The sequence below is a fragment of the Somniosus microcephalus genome, chromosome 7 (genome assembly GCF_052327205.1).
Source record: "Somniosus microcephalus isolate GS21.2 chromosome 7, FLI_Smic_1.0, whole genome shotgun sequence".
NCBI classification, from domain to species: Eukaryota; Metazoa; Chordata; class Chondrichthyes; order Squaliformes; family Somniosidae; genus Somniosus; species Somniosus microcephalus.
The window spans coordinates 165,607,932-165,628,678 of record NC_140993.1 but is presented as its reverse complement, the minus strand read 5'-3'; positions in this window follow the sequence as shown (position 1 = coordinate 165,628,678).

The window sequence follows — 20,747 nt, the reverse complement described above, 5'->3', positions numbered from 1 at the left end:
CAGTCTCCAGCAGGAAGACATCTCTCTCTCTTACGTGTTACTTTCTAAGTTAATAAAAGCCTTGTTTTTGTTCTGCTAACTTCGAGTCTCGGAATTATTGAGGCACATCAAACACTACATCCTGGATCCCTGTACCTTCCTCACTCATAGTCACACCGTCCTGTCCCTGACCACGGACTACATCTGCAGTAATTAACTTCATAGGTGTGACCATCTCCTGAAACATAGAGTCCAGGAACTTCTCCCCCTCCCTGATGTGTCGCAGTGTCTGAAGCTCAGTCTCAAGCTCCATAACATGGAGCTTGAGTTCCTCCAGCAGCAAACACTATTGCGGAACTCCTCAGGATTCAGTAATGGTGCCCGCAAAGCCATGTGTGTGCAATCAATGGCCCCCTGCACCATGGAGAAGTCAGCAATAGCAGCGAAGCCCTGCGCGCGCTCCGCCTGCTTCTCCAGGGTCAGAGGAAATGTGATTAATTGACGCCTTCTTCTATAGAGGGCAGCTGTCACTTGCCGGATGCAACAATGCACTGCAAATTGAGATATATTCGCTGTGTCCCCAGTGGCTGACTGAAAGGATCCGGTGGCGTAAAAGTTGAGGGCAACAATCACTTTGACGGCCACCGACAGAGAGGTCCTGCACCATAGACGCGGCTGCAGATCCTCAGCAAGCAGGTGGCACAGCTCAGTCACAACCTCCTTACCAAATTGGAGCCTTCACAGACACTGCTCCTCCTACATGGTAAGGTATGACACCTGCTGCCTGAAAACCCTCGCAGCGTATCTTCGGAGTGGCCGACCTTCATTGCTCCTCCTCCTTCAGGCCAATCTCGGCCCTCTCTCCCGCCGTCTCTGTGCCCCTTCAAAGTGTCCGGCCATGAGGACGTTCCCCTCCAAAGCAGCCCCCATTGCTATGCCAGACGGGCAACACGCTGTAACGTCTAGCGCTCCAACTGCTCCGGACAGGGCTGAAGGTCCCAAGTATTCGAAGGCTAAATCCAATAAATCCTGTGCAACAGTAGCTCACCAACTCTCTCCAGCAACGATCAGAATGAACAGGCCAAGTGGCTGCATCTTTTATACCAGAGCAGTCCCCTTTAAATAGTGCCCCCCAACTCCGAGAAGGGCCTGGGAACGTTCCTTCGAACTGTCACTAATAGCGCCAGGCAGAAAGGTTCCGGGCGCCACCGAATATCCGGTCAGGGCCGCCAAAAGGGCGTTGCACACTGAAATGACGTCATGATCTGCCTGCGCACGCGGGCGCGTGCTAACAGTTAGCGCAGGCGCTAAATGGATAGTCAATATGGGAGTTGTCGCTATCCTCATTGCGCCCGCCCAAACATTGGGTAGCGCCCCAAATCTCGGGCTCATTAGGCGCTAATCGCTGGCGCAAACAACCGAATTTCTAGGCCTCACTCTCTCCACCACCAACGTACCGTGGCTGCAGTGTTTACCATCTACAAGATGCACTGCAGCAACTCACCAAGGCTTCTTCGGCAGCATCTCCCAAACCCGCGACCTCTTCCATCTAGAAGGACAAGGGCAGCAGGCGCATGGCAACACCATCACTTCCAAGTTCCCCTCCAAGTCACACACCATCCTGACATGGAGGTATATCGCCGATCCTTCATCGTCGCTGGGTCAAAATCCTGGAACCCCCTACCTAACAGCGCTGTAGGAGTACCATCACCAGATGGATTGCAGCGATTCAAGAAGGTGGCTCACCACCGCCTTCTCAAGGGCAATTAGGGATGGGCAATAAATGCTGGCCTTGCCAGCGACGCCCACATCCTATAAACAATTTTTTTTTAAACTGTAACTTCTGCCATGGAAAGGATGGCCACCTCCATGGAGGACATGAATCGCCAGACTCAGGAGAACATGGTAACACTTCTAAATAGATGGGCATGGACATCCTTGTTATGAGGAATGTCAGCACAGAAATGGTTCCTCATGGCTCCACTGATGTGCAGCAAGGTGCTCTCCAATTACTTGCTAGCAGAAAAGTGCGGGTGGCCCATGAGAGGGATGATGGTGGGAGGGGACATGGAAGTGGGGGCTTCACTGCAAGCACTCCAACTTCCTCCTCTTTGCCAACCCCTCGGTCAGAGCCCCAGATGCCTCCCTGAATAGTGATAGCCAAGGCTGCCCCTGCACAGCCGCAGGAGGAGCAGACATTGTCGGGGCCCTCAAAGGCTCTAAAACCCAGAGGACAACTGCCAAACGCATCTAAGCAGGCGCAGCAGGGAAGTGAGCAGGCTGCCTCTACATCAGGGGTAGCACTTCGTACAAGCACGCGTAAAAGAAAGCTCACACATAAATAGTCACTAGGGTAGTCACATGGGTATTTTCCTATAAATGAATGCTAAGTCTCAGTTCTTTTATTTTGTTGTAATAAAGTAATGTATTGTGAATGATTGATGTGGTGTAGTTGCCATAGGTATGATCACAAGTTGAGGTGGCACAGACAAGGGTCAAAGAGTCATAGAGTCATAATGGCACAGAAGGAGGCCATTCAGCCCATCAAGTTTGGGTAAGTGTGCCTTTATTGTCAGATTCAGATTCAGATTAGATTTATTTGCCATATGTAACAAGTACAATGGAATGCTTGTTCCCTGTAGGGACGCGTCAGCTATACGTACAGCGCCGCGTTCAGAGTCAATACAATGGCTTCCCGTGGCAGTGGGAGCACGATGTCCCTCAGCCGCTCCGTCCTTCTCTTCACCGCGGCCTCCTCCTCACTGTTGCCGGCTCCACGTGCGGTGGCCTGCTTCTCCCGCTCTGGCCACCATGCCCGGCTCCCCTCCTCCCATCCGGACTGCGAGTTACCCGAAATGGAGCTGCTGGCCGATGTGCTGCAGCGTGTCTTGAGTCTGCTGCTGCTGCTCGTTGCGCTGCGCTCCTCTGCCCGACTCGCCGAACACATCGTCGGGATGTGAATGCTCCAATGCGGCCTCCTCTTCACCGTCGCCGGCTCCATGCTCCACGGCCCAGGGCCTACTTCTCTCTCTTCACAGGTCGGTCTCTGGCCGCCATTCTCGGCTCCCCTCCTCCCAGTCGGAATTCCTTTCCGCCGAGGAGCTGCCGGCCGATGTGCTCCAGTGATGGTGGTGACAGTGCAATGATTGAACAGTTCATTGTATAGATGGTCTGTGGTGTGGCAGTGTGGTAATGCCAACCTTCATGTGTATGCAGCAGCCACATGTGTGTGCTGCATAAAGTTACGTGAATCTGGCAATGATTAGGCCATCCCTGGCATCACGGGCAGCAATGTGCTCGCGTGCTGGTCACACTGGGGCAGCCACCTCCTCCAGGTCTTCCTCTTGCTGACCCTCATTCTGCTCATCCTCCTCCTCCTCCTCCTCCTCCTTCTCCTCTGAAGAGGCTGTGTGCTCTGCCACTTGTTCCTACGATGGTCTGAGGAGCGAGTTGGGTAGGATTGATTGAGGAATGGCACTCAAAGGGTTGACGGTGGATAGGCAATGGCAAACATTCAAAGACCGAATGGATGAGCTACAGAATTTGTTCATCCCAGTTTGGCATGAAAATAAAACAAAAAAGGTGACTCAACCGTGGCTAACAAGGGAAATTAGGGATAGAATAAGATCCAAGGAGAGGACATATAAATTGGCCAGAAAAATCAATAATCCTGAGGATTGGGAGCAGTTTAGGATTCAACAAAGGAGGACAAAGGGATTAATTAAGAAAGGGAAAATAGAATATGAGAGTAAGCTTTCAGGGAACATATAAACTGACTGTAAAAGCTTTTATAGATATGTGAAGAGAAAAAGGTTGGTGAAGTCAAGCGTAGGTCCCTTGCATTCAGAATCAGGGGAATTTATAATGGGGAACAAAGAAATGGCAGACCAACTAAACACATATTTTGGTTCTGTCTTCACAAAGGAGGACACAAATAACCTCCCAGAGATGCCGGGGAACATAGGGTCTGATGAAAAGGTGGAACTGAAAGAAATCAGTATTTGTAGGGAAATGGTGTAAGGAACAATGATGGGACTGAAGGCCGATAAATCCCCAGGGCCTGATAATCTACATCCCAGGGTACTTAAGGAAGTGGCCTAGAAATAGTAGATGCATTGCTGGTCATCTTCCAGAACTCGATAGACTCTGGAACAGTACCCATGGATTGGAGGGTAGCTAATGTTACCCCACTATTCAAAAAAGGTGGTAGAGAAAAAGCAGGGAATTATAGACCGGTAAGCCTGACATCGGTAGTGGGGAAAATGCTAGAGTCCATTATAAAAGATGTAATAGCAGAGCACTTGGAAAGCAGTGACAGGATCGGACAAAGTCAACATGGATTTACAAAAAGTAAATCATGTTTGACTAATCTACTGGAATTTTTTGAGGATGTAACTGGTAAAATAGATAAGGGAGAACCAGTGGATGTGGTGTATTACGACTTTCAGAAGGCTTTCGATAAGGTCCCACATAAGAGATTAGCGTGCAAAATTAAGGCACATGGGATTGGGGGCAAGGTATTGACTTGGATAGAAAACTGGTTGGCGGACAGAAAGCAAAGAGTTGGAATAAACGGATCGTTTTCCGAGTGGCAGGCAGTGACTAGTGGGGTACCACAAGGATCGGTCCTAGGACCCCAGCTGTTCACAATATATATTAATGATCTGGACGAGGGAATTGGATGTAATATCTCCAAATTTGCAGACGACACAAAGCTGGGTGGGAGGGTATGCTGTGAGGAGGATGCCATGAAACTCCAGTACGATTTGGATAGGTTGGGTGATTGGGCAGAAACATGGCAAATGCACTATAATGTGGATAAATGTGAGTTTATCCACTTTGGCGGCAAAAACAGGAAGGCAGATTATTATCTGAATGGCAATAGATTGGGAGAAGGGGAAGTGCAAAGAGACCTGGGTGTTATTGTGCACCAGTCGCTGAAGGTAAGCATGCAGGTGCAGCAGGCGGGTAAGAAGGCAAATGGTATGTTGGCCTTCGTAGCAAGAGGGTTCGAGTACAGGAACAAGGATGTCTTGCTACAGTTGAACAGGGCCTTGGTCAGACCGCACCTTGAGTATTGTGTGCAGTTTTGGTCGCCTTACCTGAGGAAGGACGTTCTTGCCATGGAAGGAGTGCAGCGAAGATTCACCAGGCTGATACCTGGGATGGCAGGAATGACGTATGAGGAGAGATTGTGTCGATTGGGCTTATACTCACTGGAGTTTAGAAGATTGAGAGGGGATCTCATCGAAACCTATAAAATTCTGTCAGGCCTGGACAGACTAGATGCAGGAAGGATGTTTCTGATGGCCGGAGAGTCCAGAACCAGGGGTCATAGTCTAAGGATAAGAGGTAAGCCATTTAGGACTGAAATGAGGAGGAATTTCTTCACCCAGAGAGTGGTGAACCTGTGGAATTCTCTGCCACAGAGGGCGGTGGAGGCCAGTTCATTAAAAATATTCAAGAAAGAGTTGGATATATTTCTTAAGGCTAAAGGGATCAAGGGATATGGGGAGAAGGCAGGGACAGGGTACTGAATTTGGATGATCAGCCATGATCTCATTGAATGGCGGAGCAGGCTCGAAGGGCCGAATGGCCTACTCCTGCTCCTATCTTCTATGTTTCTATGTTTCCTCAGGCAGCGCTAATCCTCGTTGCAGTGCAATGTTGTGCAGGGTGCAGCAGACAATGAAGATTCTGGACACCCTGGCTGGTGCGTACTGAAGGGCTCCACCAGGCATCTGAAGTGCATTTTGAGCAACCCTATTGTTTGCTCTGTCAGAGATCGGGTGGAAATGTGGCTTTCATTGTAGCACTCCTCAGACTCGTTTGAGGAGCTCCTCAACATTGTCATTAGCCACATCTTCAGGGGATAGTCCTTGTCTCCAAGGAGCCAGCTGGAAAGTACATTTGGCGGTGTGAACAGCTGAGGGACAGTGGACTGGTGCAGGATGTAAGAGTCATGGCAGCTGCTAGGGAATCTCATGCACACATGCATGATGCTCATCCTATGGTTGCAGATCAGCTGCACGTTAAGGGAGTGGAAGCCCTTGCGATTTACAAATGCTGCTGGGTTCTGGTGGGGTGCCCTGATGGCCACATGTGTGCAGTCGATGGCACTCTGCACCCGTGGGAAGGCAGCCAGATTGACAAAGCTGAGCGCCCGCTCGGTAACTCTGGCTTTATCAGTGGAAAAGTGGATGTAATCTGCGGACTTGTGAAAAGAGGGCATCGGTGACCTGCGTGATGCATCTGTGGGTGGCTGACTGGGAGAGGCTGCTAATGTCTGTTGCTGATCCCTGAAAGGAGCCTGAAGCAAAGAAATTGAGGCCGGTGATGACTTTGACAGCCACTGGTAAGGTGTGTCCACCTGCTCCGCTGGGCTGCAGGTCCTGATCGAACATTGTGCAAATGTCTGCGACTACCTCTCGCGAAAGTCTCAACTTCCTTAGGCACTGCTGCTCTGTCATGTTGAGGAAGCTCATCCTCGCCCTGTGTTCAGTTTATCTCCTGCGGCGAGCTGCAGCCCTGCACTGATGGCCTCTACCCTGTGCAGCATCAGGTGGTTGAGGAGAAGGTTGGCGCTCTTGTTGTTGGTGATGTTGGTGTGCCTGGTTCTGCTGCTGCTGTGGCTGATCCTCTTCAGATTCTGAGGACCAGGATGCTTTCCTAATTTATTTGCTGTACCTGCATGTTAACTTTCGGTGATTGGTGTACAAGGACACCCAGGTCCCCCTGAATACCAACATTTCCCCATCTCGCACCATTTAAAATATATTCTGCTTTTCTATTTTCCTACCAAAGTAGATGACTTCACATATCTCCACATTATAGTCCATCTGCCATCTACTTGCCCACTCACTTAACCTGACTATATCCCTTTGCAGCCTCTTTGCATCCTCCTCACAACTTACATTCCCACCTAGCTTTGTATTGTCAGCAAACTTAGATACATTACATTCAGTTCCCTCATCTAAGTCATTGATATAGATTGTAAATAGCTGAGGCCCAAGCACTGATCCTTGCAGTACCCCACTAGTTACAGCTTGCCAACCCAAAAATGACCCGTTTATTCCTACTCTCTGTTTTCTGTCTGTTAACCAATCCTCATCCATGCTAATATATTACCCCCAATCCCTTGAGCCCTAATCCTTCAGAGATAGGGAGGTATGAGGCCTCATCCCTCCCTATCTCTGTAATCTTCTCCAGCCCTACAACCCTCCAAGAACTCTGTGTTCCTCCAACTGTGACATCTTGTGCATCCCGCAGTCCCTTTGCCACACCACAAGTGGCTCTGCCTTCAGCTGTCTAGGCCCTACTCTCTGCAATTACTTCCCTAAACATCTGAGCCTCTCCACCTCCCTTTCCTCCTTTAAGACCCTCCTTAAAACCCAACTTTGACCAAACTTTTGGTCACCCCTGTAACGTCCGTGTGTAATTGAGGCACGGACTGCAGAAGTTGGTTATAACAGGTGTTTACTGAATGGAGACAAAACTGGAACTACTATACAAAGTTACTGCACAGGCATATATACAGGGGTGGTCACTACTGGTACTGCAGTATACAGGGGCTGCAGAATATAGTTCCTTCTTCAAGGTACATACACTACAATTCCTCCCCTTTTAGCTAAACAGTACATAACATTCGATTTATAATTAAATAACATATTTACAATTACAGTTGCTATATACATTTGCTGAAGTTAATCAATTATAAATTCAGTCTTTGAGGAGGCTTCCTGATTCTGTCCGGATAACGCCTCTTTGGGGTATCAGGTTCTTCTGGCAAAGTTGATTCAGGATCAACGTCGTTGTTTGGTTCGTCTGCTTCCAATATCACCAATTCTGAGGGAGATGCAATTGGTACTTCGGTTTCATCACCAGGTGTATAGGATCGTGGTGTAGATTTGACGTTTTCCAGTGACTCTAGAATCTGGTCAGCATGGCGTCTTACAATGCTCTCTCCAACGTCCACGGTATACATTAGGGGTCCTTGCCGTGTGCAGCTCGTTCCTGGCTGCCATTTCTCTGTGCGGTAGTCCCGGGCCAAAACTGGTTGACCTATCTTGAAACTCCTGGTTGGCCTTTCATTCATATTCTGAAACTGCCTGTTCTCCACATCTCTTCTGATGCTTGGCTTAACCAAATCCAAGCGGCATCTTAGTCTTCGATTCAAGAACATCAAGGCTGGAGTTTGGTAGGTAACCGCATGTGTCGCATTCCGGTAGGCAAACAAGAAGTTATCCACCTTGTGTTGTAGGGGTATGTCTTCATTACACATTGCCTTGATAGCCTTCTTGAATGTTTGAACGAACCTCTCAGCCAATCCATTGGTAGCTGGATGATATGGGGCGGATGTGTAATGCTTAACACCATTGTTTTTTAAGAACCTCCGGAACTCTTCAGACACAAACTGTGGTCCATTGTCGGAGCAAATCTGTTCAGGCAGCCCATTTCTGGCGAATATGGCTCGTAAGACTGTGATAGTTTTTTCTGTGGTGGTTGAGGACATTTTTATTACTTCTGGCCACTTTGAATGTGCATCCACCGCAATTAAAAACATTGAGTCCATAAATGGACCAGCAAAATCAATGTGTACCCTTTGCCATGGAGATGAGGGCCACTCCCATGGATGTAGAGGGGCTTGTGGTTGGGCGTTTTGGACCTTCTGGCATCCTGTACAGCTCTTGGTCATCTCTTTGATTTCTCTATCGATTCCCGGCCACCACACAAACGCTCTGGCTAAGTTCTTCATTTTTACCCCTCCCAGATGACCCTCATGAAGCTCATTGAGCACTCTATCCTTCAATTTGGGTGGAATTACTACTCTGGATCCACACATCAAGGTTCCTCGGCACACTGACAGCTGTTCTCTTCTCGGCGAGAATGCTGGCAACAGTGGTTCGCCATGTGCTGGCCATCCCTTCACCGTTAAATCATAGACCCTGGAAAGTGTCGGGTCATTTCGTGTTTCCTTTTCTATGTTTGCATTCATCACAGGTAGACATTCGACTATGGTCGAGTGGAATATCTCCACAGGATCCACTGCAGGTGCTTCTTCCACCATCGGCAACGGTAGGCGCGACAATCCATCAGCATTCCCATGCTGTTTAGTTCCTTTGTACTCGATGTCATATTGGTGTGCCCCTAGGAAAAGGGACCACCTCTGTAGCCGTTGTGCTGTCATTATCGGGACGCCCTTCTTAGGGTTGAAAATGGAGACAAGAGGTTGATGATCAGTTAGTGGAGTAAATTTCTGTCCGTGCAGGTAGTGATTGAATTCTTCACCCCCCACACCAGGCTGAGGGCCTCTCTGTCAATCTGGGCGTAGTTACGCTCGGCTGCAGTTAACAAGCGTGACGCAAAAGCTATCGGCCTCTCTGAACCATCAAGGGATTTATGTGACAGTACCGCTCCAATGCCGTAGGGAGACGCATCACACGCCAGTCTTATCTGTAGTGATGGGTTGTAGTGAGCCAATACTTCTCTTGAAGTGATCAGGCCTTTACACTTCTGAAAGGCCCGCTTACATTCATCGCTCCATTTCCATGCTACTCCAGTTTGTAGCAGGGCGTTCAGTGGGTGCAGAATTGTGGACAAATTCGGCAAAAACTTATGGTAGTAATTCACCAATCCGAGGAATGACCTCAGTTGCGACACATTTTCAGGTGCTGGAGCCTTAACTACCGCTTCAATTTTGTCAGGGGACTTATGTAACCCCTCTTCATCAATCACGTGGCCACAATACGATATTTGTTTCTTAAAAAATTCGCACTTGGGGCGATTGGCTCGTAGCCCATGTTCTCTTAGTCTAGTGAGCACCTGCTCTAGGTTGGCTAGGTGTTCACTGTCATTTTCACCTGTCACTAGGATGTCATCCAAGTAACACTGAGTCCCCGGAATCCCTTGCACGACTTGTTCCATCGCTCTTTGCCATATAGCCGGAGCTGATGCAACTCCGAATACCAGTCGATTATACTGGTAAAGACCTTTGTGAGTGTGTATCGTGAGATATTTCCTAGAGGATTCTTCAACCTCCATCTGCAAATATGCTTGCGCTAGGTCAATTTTTGTAAAACGTTTCCCTCCAGATAGTGAGGCGCAAATATCTTCTATCCTCGGAAGAGGATACTGTACTGTGTGAAGGACTGGGTTCACAGTCACCTTGAAGTCCCCACAGATGCGAACCTTCCTTGGCTCCTCAGACTTATTGTTTAACGTTTTCTTCATGACAGGAACGATGGGTGTCACCCACTCGCTCCAGTCTACCTTAGTTAACACGCCTGCATTCTCCAGATTCTCCAGCTCTGCCTCGACGGCTGGGCGAATTGCATACGGTACCGGTCTTGCTTTGAAAAACTTGGGAATTGCATTCTCTTCTATTTTTATCGAGGCGGTTACGCCTTTAAGAGTTCCCAGTTCTTGTAGAAATACCTCTTTAGCGTTTGCCAAGATTTTTGACAATCGTCCAGGTGTGACGTCGTCATCCTTTTTACCAGCCACAGTCAGTGCCTGAATGGAGTGCCAGTCTAAACTTATCTTTCTGGTCCATTCACATCCCAATAACGGTGGTCCACCATCTTGTAGTATGTACAGATACAATTTCTGTATTTCCTTGCCGTTGTATTCGACAGGCACCCTTATTTTGCCTCTGGGGTATACTTTCTGCCCCGTATATGTCTTCAAGACAATGGATGTGTCTTTCAAGGGTATGTGTGAGAATAGCCGCTCGTAGTCTCGTTGATTCATGATGGTCAGGGCTGATCCTGTATCCAATTCCATTTTGACTTGGGACCCTGCTATCATGAGGGTGACCCAAATGGTTCGGTGATCCTCTTTTGTGATTACGTTGTGTAGTTTGAGACAGCTTAGTCTCTTGTTCCCGGATTCACTATCGCTCTTCTGGTCTTCGGAACTACTGTCCGTCATCTTTTGTACTTTCCTGTACTTTTCCTTAGTAGTCTTTTTGTTGTCGTTAGTCTTCTTCCCGGACCTGCAAACTCGTGCAATGTGTCCCATCTTTCCGCATTGCCTGCATGTTTTGTCCTTGGACCAGCAGTCCTTCTGGTCATGGGTTGTTCTGCCGCAGCGATAACATTTTTCAAATCCCCGTGTCATTTCATGGGTGCCGTATTCCTGTGGCTTTTGCTGTATTTCCGCAGCTCCCCTTGCTGCTGCTTCGTACGATACTGCCACGCTGAAAGCCTTACCTAGCGTCAGCTCTTTCTCTGAGAGTAACCTCTTCTGGGTTCCTTCACTCCGGAGTCCACAGACAAATTTGTCCCGTAGGGTATCTGCCAGTCCTGCTCTGAACTGGCAGTGCTTTGATAGCTTGCGTAGTTCCGTAAGGTAATCAGCATTGCTCTCATCTTTATGCTGATTTCTCTTGTGGAATTTAAATCTTTCTGCTATCAGCAGCGGTGTAGGATTTAGGTGTTCCTGTAGGATATCAACAATTTTGTTAAAACTCTTCTCCATCGGTTTGACTGGAGTGATCAGGTTCCGCAATAGGCCGTACGTTCTTGCGCCCATTAAGTTTAGTAGTACCGATGCCTTTTTCTCATCGGCTACTTCATTTGCCTTGCAATATAATTCGACTCTTTCCACATATGTGGTCCAGTCTTCTATTGCATTATCGAAGGCAGTGATATTGCCAGTCTTCGGCAACTTGGAGATCTAAGATGGCGCCTCCCGCGCCTTCTGCCTTTTTCGCTGCTGCCAGCGCTGTTGCTGGCATTTTTATGCCTTGATGGCGATGCCCTATGGTCTTCGCGCACTTCCCCCTGCGCTGCTGCCAACGCCGCTCTCCGCGGTCCCCGTGGCAAACTGCAGCTCCTCGCGGCTTTCTGCGCTTCTCATTTCTTTTATTTTAATTACTGTTCCCGTCGTCAGAGCAGACCCTATGGGACACTTTCCTCCCTCTTCTCGGGTCTGTACGCTGCCCGGCTTCACAGCACTGGCCGCGCCCTGTGTGCTCCACCCTCTCTCACTCTCTCCTCTTCCCGACAACGCTGCTCGGCCCCTTTGAAAAGCCACCCGATCGAACTCTAGCCCGCCGCAGCCCAGGAAGGATCAGTGTACTACCTGCCACCAGCCTGATTAGCTGGAACACCAAAGACTGGATAACCAAGCCCCGCTCTCGACAGCCTCTCCTGCAAATCTTCGAATTCGATGAATCAGAGGGCGGTTGCCCACGGTCGACGCCCGTTTCTTCTGTTTGTTTGTTTGTTTGTTTTTTCTTTTTGGATTTCTTCCTTCTGGCCTCGACCTCGAACAACTTCGCTTCAGGGATGGATCCCCGTGAGGTGGTGCAGAACTGTAGGTAAGTTCGGATCTGTTCGTCGCCAATGTAACGTCCGTGTGTAATTGAGACACGGACTGCAGAAGTTGGTTACAACAGGTGTTTACTGAATGGAGACAAAACTGGAACTACTATACAAAGTTACTGCACAGGCTTATATACAGGGGTGGTCACTACTGGTACTGCAGTATACAGGGGCTGCAGAATATAGTTCCTTCTTCAAGGTACATACACTACAACCCCCTCCTAATATCACCTTCTTTGGATCAGCAAAGATTCTTGTCTGATTACACTTCTGTGAAGCACTTAAGCACATTTTTATATGTTAAAGGCATATATAAATACAAATTGTTGCTGTTGTTCAAAATTCTTGAGTTTCCACCTCCTTTAAGGTACAGTTATGCTGTGTTGCTGCAAAGTTGTTTCCTCTTTGCAGTGACACAAATGTCACAGCATCATTTCAGAGTTGCATCCTGACCTGACCACACTACGAGATCCCCTGGAGGAGGACATCTTAAGTGAACTGAGTATAACTCCAGTGCAGTGTCAGGTCTATTTAAAAAGGTTCTTGCATTGAACCTCCTTTACACTTTATAAAGATTGGCAGAGATTACTTAAATATTTTGAGACTGAATTTTCTCAACATATTCAGGATTTACCAGCTCGGTAATAGAGCTCTGTCATGCATGTAAGCACACACGGACAGAGGTGTCTCCTGGCCATAAGAGTTGGAGTTTCAGCCAAGCAGTGTAAACAAGGTGCTGCCAGCTGTGAATCATTCATACAACCGCAACCTATGGTCACAATGCAATTGGTGTTGCTCATTTGATGTTATCCCATTTTATAATGGTCGTGCTGTCTTTCAAATGTGTTGGCTTCTTCTCTACAACCTCCCTGTCACATTTCGGGATTCATTTTGACCAGTTTTCCACAGAAAAGATTTGGAAACGATTTCCATTTAAGTGTTGCGTTTTAAATGAAAGAGGGCTTGCGTAGGTTAGAAACTTTCCTTGTAGCGGCAGCTGCTGAGAAAACAAAGTGTTATCAGTCCACCTACTGAAAGAATGGAAAAGCGCACATGAGGGCATATGTGAAAGGCACATTATCCACTGCAGGTCACGAGTGTTACACCTCTGGGCTGTGCTTTCATATGATTCGCTATTGGGCATTTTTTGTTATTCGTTTAAGGGATTTGGGTGTCACTGGCAATGCCAGCATTTATTGCCCATCCCCAATTGTCCTTGAGAAGGTGGTGGTGAGCCGCCTGCTTAAACCGCTGCAGTCTGTGTGGCAAAGGTACTCCCACAGTGCTGTTAGGTAGGGAGTCCCAGGATTTTGACCCAGCGACGATGAAGGTTCGGTGATATATTTCTAAGTCAGGATGGTGTGTGACTTGGAGGGGAACTTGGAGGTGGTGGTGTTCCCATATGCCTGCTGCACTTGTCCTTCTAGGTGGAAGAGGTCACGGGTTTAGGAGGTGCTGCCAAAGAAGCCCGTAGAATCTTATAATCATGCAGCACAGAAGGAGGCCATTTGTCCATCGCGCCTGTGCCAGTTCTTAGAAAGAGTTCCCCAATTAGTCCCACTCCCCTGCTCTATAGCCCTGCAAATCTTTCCCCCTCAAGTATTTATCCAATTCCCTTTTGAAAATTACTATTGAATCTGCTTCCACCACCTTTTCAAGCAATGCATTCCAGATCATAAAAACTAGCTGTGTAAAAAAATTCTCCTCATCTCCCCTCTAGTTATTTTGCCAATTATCTTAAAACTGTGTCCTCTGGCTACTGACCCTCCTGCCAGTGGAAACAGTTTCTCCCAAATTACTTTATCAAAACCCCTCATAATTTTTTTAATTATAGGACTTACCAGTGCTTCTAACCCTGATTTTAGCCCTGCCCGTCCGGTAGGAACAGGGTGGGTGGGTGGAGGGTTAGAATGGCGGGCAGGCGGAATCTGTTGCACTCCCACAGCCACAATTATAACTCTGGGGTTTTTGGGAGCTGGGGTCTCATCAATATTGAAATGTCAGAGTCTGATGTTGTAATTCGGACCCATATGTATCTTGAGATGTGCGAATGATGCGCACCAACTATTTAAGTTGATGGTTGCCACAAAATCAATGGAGGAAGCTGGCAGAGCTAGAGCGGTAAGCAGAGCAGATGATAGCTAATGAAAATAGTCGAGGAGGAGACTTTCAGCACCACAATCAGCCTATCATTGCTGGGCATGTCGGAGGTAGAGGGGTAAGACCAACAGAAGAGAACAGCCTGGGAGATTCAAGGGCATAAGAAGTGGACAACTATCCAGTGGAGCATGAGTATTACGGACATGACAACTACCTGGGCCTCAGTGAGGAAAAGTGCATATTGAAGGCCACACTTCATCAGGAAAGCAATCAGTGACTGTGAGAACATCTGAAGCAGACCACAACCATTTGGAAGTGAAAGTGACCAACACACTAAAATACCAGGCACCAGCAGAAGGCATCACAAAGGTAAGCCAACATGAAATTTACTGCTGTATTACAGATGTAACAGATGCCCTATTTTATCACACATCTGTATATATAAAGTTCAGTCCAACAGCAACTGGACAAACTGATGTAATTTTTTGAGATGGATGGCAATTCCAAAGTACAAGGTGATATAACTTGCATTCATGCCTTGCCTCTTATTAAGAGAAAAGATTATTGCACCATTAATAATCACATGGTATGCAATCACCAGCAAAGAGTTGCCTAAGTTAGTGTTTGTTTTTTGGGGAGTGCTCAAAATGTACACATCTCGGTGCAATCAAGCATTCCCAATTCTGTGTTTCTCAACTATTCAGGGAAGAGATACATAATGTAAGGATGAGAGATATGGGTTACTGTAGGAATTAAACACAGCGGGGCTGGGGTTATTGTCTCTGGCCAGTCAGAAGCCTCTGAGCTGCTCCAGGGACCCCCGTGCGGTTTCGAAGCGCTCCCCTATTCCTGGTTCTGACCGTCGGACTTATTCGGTAGCGATGTGGACAGAAAAACACTGAGACTCATGGTTTGGGTGCAAAACAGACCAGTATTTATTGAAACAAAAGGAAAGGAACAACTTAAAATAATCGATACGGCACACTGGTGCCTGGTACAGCACTTTTGCTTAACGCGGTACACTTAGTGTCCACTAGAGTGCTCTTTGCTCAGTGCAACACTCCTTTATTTAAATACAGCACTTTTAAATACAGCTACACCTTGCTCACTACAGCACCTTTGCTTAGTGGCTTTTACTTAAAAACAGCACTTTAATACAGAACCCTTAGGCCTAGAAATTCAGTTGGGCGCGCCAGCCGTTAGCGCCTTAGGAGGAGTAGATCTCGAGCGCTAGGCGCTTATCGCCCGGGCGCAGCGTGATCTGCGCCTCTCCCCAACTTCAGGACACATTTAGCGCCGGCGCAAAGTCTTAGCGCGCGCCCTGCTGCGCGCGCAGATCATGACGTCATTTAATAGTGCATCGCCCTTTGTGCGCCCCAAACCGGAACTTCACTCGCGCCGGCCCATTGTGTGCCGGGCGGCCCTAACGACTGTGAAGTGGAACGGTACACAGCCGAGCCAGGCCGGGGGGAGCGCTAATTAAAGGGCACTTACCCTGCACTATAAAGGCCAGCCATTTTGCAGCATTCACTCTTGTGCCACGGTTTTTTGGACAGAGACCAAGGAGGAGAGCTTACTGGTTTGGACCAACACTAGGACAGGTATTTTTGGCTCAGGCCAGAGCTTAGCAATTATCTTTGCCTTCATTGAGAGCTCAGTGTTTGCCAGCATATAATGGGGGCTGCATTGGGTGCCAACGCTGACTTTCAGCCTTATGCCAGAAGGGCTTACCGACGCCGTGAGAGAGTGGCAGCCCTGGCTAGACGCAGAGGGGGCAACAGGCGTCGCCAAGTGAGGCCTTACCCACCCAGGGTATACCGCCAGCAGTCCTCCTATGTGACCATGTCTGCCGCGATGTGTGTTAGGAGGCTGCGATTCAGAAGGGAGGTTGTTGCAGACATCTGCCAGCTGCTTCACAGAGATCTGCAGCCACAGCTGATGCGCAGGACGTCTCTGTCGGTGGCAGTGAAGGTGACGGTGGCTCTCAACTTCTACCCCACCGGCTCCTTCCAATCCACTGCTGGGGACATCGCTAACATCTCCCACTTCGCCGTGCATTGCTGCATCCGCCAGGTGACAGAAGCCCTTTTCACAAGGAGACATCAATTCATCTCCTTCCCCATGACCCTGGACAAGCAGCAGCAGCGTGCAGTGGGATTTGCAAGAATAGCGGGCTTCCCCATGGTGCAGGGCGCCATTGACTGCACGCATGTGGCTTTGCGGGCACCTCTTGAGCATGCCGAGGATTACCGCAACCGGAAGGGCTACCATTCCCTCAAAGTACAGCTGGTGTGTGACCACAGGCAGCGCATCCTAGCTGTCAATGCCCGCTTTCCAGGCAGCAGCCACGATGCCTTTATCCTGTGACAGACAACTGTGGCTGACATGTTCCAGGCACAGCCTCACCCAAGAGGATGGCTTATCGGGGACAAAGGCTATCCTTTGTGTACCTGGCTCAAGACCCCGCTCCGCGCGCCCACGACACCTGCTGAAGAGGCATACAACGAGAGCCATCAAGCGACTAGGAACATCATAGAACAAACAATCGGCATCCTCAAGCAACGGTTCCGCTGTCTCGATCGCTCCGGGGGAGCCCTCCAGTATTCGCAGGATCGAGTCTCCCAATTCGTCGTCGTTTGCTGCATGCTGCACAACCTGGCTATCCGCAGGACTCAGGCACTGCCACCTCACGTTGGACCACCACCTCAGGAGGAGGAGCAGGAGGAGCATGAGGAGGAGGAGGACGAGGAGTACCAGCCCAGGAGGGAGGCACAAGGTCGAAGGGCCGCCCGTCGGCGGCTTATTGAACGTCACTTCTAGGCCCCCTGTCAGGGAATGGCATGTGCCAATGAAAGAACATGATTGCAGCCACTCCGCAAGCCCTCAGCCGGTTAAGGCAACAAACACTTCAAAGATCAAACATGGACAATGTTAATAAATAAAATGCTTTATTGTTCAAACTCAGCTCCCTTCCCACATGAAAACCAAAAACAGACGAAACCCCCAAAAAACACTCAAACAAATTACTCGCTCCCACAACCTGGAGAGGATTAACAAAATAGTGCAACTAAAATGGCCGTCATTCTCGGCCTTCGTAAAAAACAAACATCACATCATCGGCCTTCAAAAAACAAACATGCAAATCTCGGCCTCAAAAAACAGACACAACTGGCCACACATTCGACTATTTGGCCCACTAGGGCGATGCCTTGGCCATCTTTGTGTGGCCCCTGCCCGCCCTGCTGCTCCTCCTCAAAGTAAGGCCATTGGCTGCTGCAAGGCTGGGGGCAGGTGCCTGAGGGGCACATGTCGTGACGGCAGATGCCCTTGGGGGTCGGCCTAGTCGAGGTCTGGCCGTCGAGCGGTCGGCTGTTGAATGCTGCAGCTGTGGCTGGCCAGCATCAGTCGCTGCAGTAGCTCCTGCCAGCTCCACTGGGGGAGTGGCAGTGGCGGCTGGAGGAATGCGGGCAAGCTGGCGGATGGCAGGCGCTCGCTGGTCACCTGAGACACTGGCACTCGCCCGGGCCAGCACTGCAGCATGCGCACCAATCTGCTGAGGGACAGACCGCTATGCTGCTGCAGCGCGCCGGGTGCCCTGGCGATGCCTAGCTGACACAGCGAGTGTGGCAGCAGTGAGTGCCTGTGTTGACCTGTTCACTGACTGCATCAGAGCAGCCATTGACTGGACGGCACCACTGATCACCTGGCCAGTCGCTGCCAGAGCTGCCCCGAATTCCGCCCAACTCGCTGCCTGATCTGCCCGGAATTCCGCCCGACTGATGGCCTCTGAGGGCCCGAACTTGGTCACACTCCGAGAGAGGGACTCGATGGCCTCAGGCAACCGTGCCACTGCTGCCATGAGCTCCGTGTGCCGGCGCTCCGAGTCCGCGGACAAGTCCTCGAGGCGTTCCATCTCCTCGGCGAAGACCATCTCCGGACTGGGGGCCGGACTCTCCCTCTGGGGAGAAGGCCGCCGAGCTGGCTGACCCTTCCTGCATTGCTGTTCGCCGCTGGGCCCAGCAATTGGACTCCCCTCCGACGCATCCCCCCTCTGGGGAGAAGGCCGCCGACCTTCCACCCCCCTCCCGCGTTTCTGCAGGCCGCAGGTCCCATAAGCTCCCCTCCCCTTCGAAACTTCCGCCACGCTCCCCTCCAGGGAAGACGTGTCCCCTACATTGGCCTGGGTGGCCGCGGCTGAGCATTCCCCTGATGGGCCGCCTTCCTCTTGCTCCTCCTCCTGCTCCTCTTCTGAGGGGCTGTCACTGGCAAGTTCAGGGACCTCCTCCTCACCATCTGAAAGCAGGAAGGCACAAGAGTAGCTTTAGACTGAGGAGAGGGCGTCAGCAAGGGATGCATGAGTGGTGGCATTCAGCGCATTGGTCGGACAGTGGCAAAGGATGTAGATCTGATGCGCAAGTGGGACGAGAGAAGTCCAAACGTGGATGTCCTTACCATTGGTGGCCAGAACAGGGTCGGCATCTCCACATGCAAGAGGGCCAATCATCCGGGCACCCATGATGCGCTCCACGCGATGTTGAAGCTCGGTGAGCGGCTGGATCTGGGGTCGGCCTCCCCCGGTCGCAGTCCGGCTCTTCCGATTATTTGCCAGCTTGGCCTGCAAGAGAAAGGACGGCCTCTAAGTACAGTGTGTCGCCCTGATCTTGTGTGCACTGCCTCTCATGGTGGAATAGCCTGGCCAGTGTGTTAAGTGCAGATTGTGCAATTGATGTTCATGCCTGTCCCATCGCTGCTGGATGAGGGCTGGCCATTAGGGCTTTCAGGTCCCTTTGCCCATAATGTGAGGTGCACATGCAAGGATGAGGAGGTCACTGGAAAGGGTACTCACCCTGACAATCCGCGTGAGGTCATTAAACTTTTTGCGGCATTGGACACTGCTCCTGGGGACCTCGCTGTTGGCTGACAGCTTGCTGGCGACATGCCTCCAGGCTCTCCTGTAGACGCGCAACGGCGCCCTCTTGCCATTGTGCAGGTACAAAACATGGCGCCTCTTCGCCACAGCACCAACCAGCACACTCAGATCACGCTCTGAGAAGCGCTGCGCACATTCACGGGCCTTCTCCATGGCTTCAGGCGCTATTTGGGTCCAGCAGCAGTGTTCAGGCCTAGCAGCAGGGCTGCACTATCCAGGGCGTGGCTGCAGGCACAGTCGACCCTTCCCCCTTAAGAGCTGGCTGGCGCCAGGGTGTCTGCTGTCAATCACGAGATGGCCGCACCAGCGCTGCGCCCGGACTCGGCGCTATCGATCAGCACCTCCAGCTTAGCACCCAAACAGAGCCATCCAACACCAGTTTTAGCGCTTGAGCGAACTCTTAGGGCGAAGCTAATGAATATCAGAGAAGTGGCCTCGATTTGGCGGCGGGCGCAAACTTTAGCGGCCGCCCCACTTTACCGCCCCAAAAGTGGCTACAATGAATTTCTAGGCCTTAGTGTCCACTGAAGCACTTCTCTGGTTAGCGCAACACCCTATTTAATAGCACTTTTAATATAGAAACACCTTGCTCACTACAGCACCTTTGCTTAGTGGCTTTTACTTAAAAACAGCACTTTTAAATACAGCTACTCTCAGTGTTCACTACAGCCTTATCTGCTAGTGCAACACTGTTACTTAAATAGGGGAGGAGAGAATGGACACAATGAGGGAAAATCGACTAAAATCACAGTTCTAACAAAATTCCCACTTAATTCCCACCCCTATACCTATTCTAAGTTGCCTTGTAATGGGCCATAAAAATATATGCTCACCAATGAAAACCGCCTGCTCCGTGCCCTGCGATCTTTGATCTTCACTGCCCCGAAGTAAAAACACCCCAGTATTTTAAAAGTAAACTGCTGGTGTTCCACTCCTTTAGGCAGGCTCCCACGTTGCAGAGAGCATGGAGGCGAGGCCACAGAGAGAGAGAGAGAAAGAGCGAGGTAGCTTCTGAGAAGCTATCTTTTATACCCCATTTGGGGCCTGCCCAAATCCGGATGTATCTGGGCTAAACAAAAAGGGATCCAAACTGCCCCATTGTCTATAATGGGTTTGGATGAATTACCCATTCATTTAAACTGGGTTTTTTTCAGTTTAAATGTGTCCTCATTGTCTGTGATGGGCTTTTGAATAAAGCTGCAGTTTTAATGTGTCCTCATTGTCTGTGATGGCTTTGAATAAAGTTGCAGTTTAAATGTGTCCTTTGAATAAAGCTGCCATGGTTTGAACTATTTCCTTGATTGCTTGAGTAAACAGAGTCATTGTCCTTGTGGTCAGACTGAAACCGCAGTAAATCCTTTGTGTACACAAAGTAGCAGTTTCTGTAAACACATCGATTGTCTGCTGCAGGG